The 260-nt window shown below is 38.1% G+C and overlaps 1 protein-coding gene across 1 annotated transcript in view; it reads right to left on the bottom strand.

The window, feature by feature from the left end:
• The window catches only part of LOC116673676 (coagulation factor XIII A chain-like), a gene marked incomplete in the record, with an annotated part of 36,089 nt that overhangs the window by 10,394 nt on the left and 25,435 nt on the right, over nt 1-260 (bottom strand).

Raw genomic sequence — 260 nt, 5'->3', positions numbered from 1 at the left:
AAAACCTTAAACTGTATATGAACTTTTGTATCACACAAACTGGCTGCTTAGAAAAATTGCAGGCCTCCTAACGTGCTCATAACTCATAAATGGGGTTAAACACAATGCATCTAATTGCTTTAATACCCGCAAGGATTTTCAAACACATTATAAGCATATGTTAAGCATGATAAAATCCCTAACACAGAGAAAGGAGGTGTCAGACACAAGTAAACATAGGAGCTGCCAAATATCTATTCTGAACCTGTAGGGGGGGCTCT

Source organism: Etheostoma spectabile, chromosome 24, assembly GCF_008692095.1.
Source record: "Etheostoma spectabile isolate EspeVRDwgs_2016 chromosome 24, UIUC_Espe_1.0, whole genome shotgun sequence".
Classification (NCBI taxonomy): Eukaryota; Metazoa; Chordata; class Actinopteri; order Perciformes; family Percidae; genus Etheostoma; species Etheostoma spectabile.
Note: the sequence above shows the minus strand (reverse complement) of the source record. Positions and strands in the feature narration are given on the sequence as shown.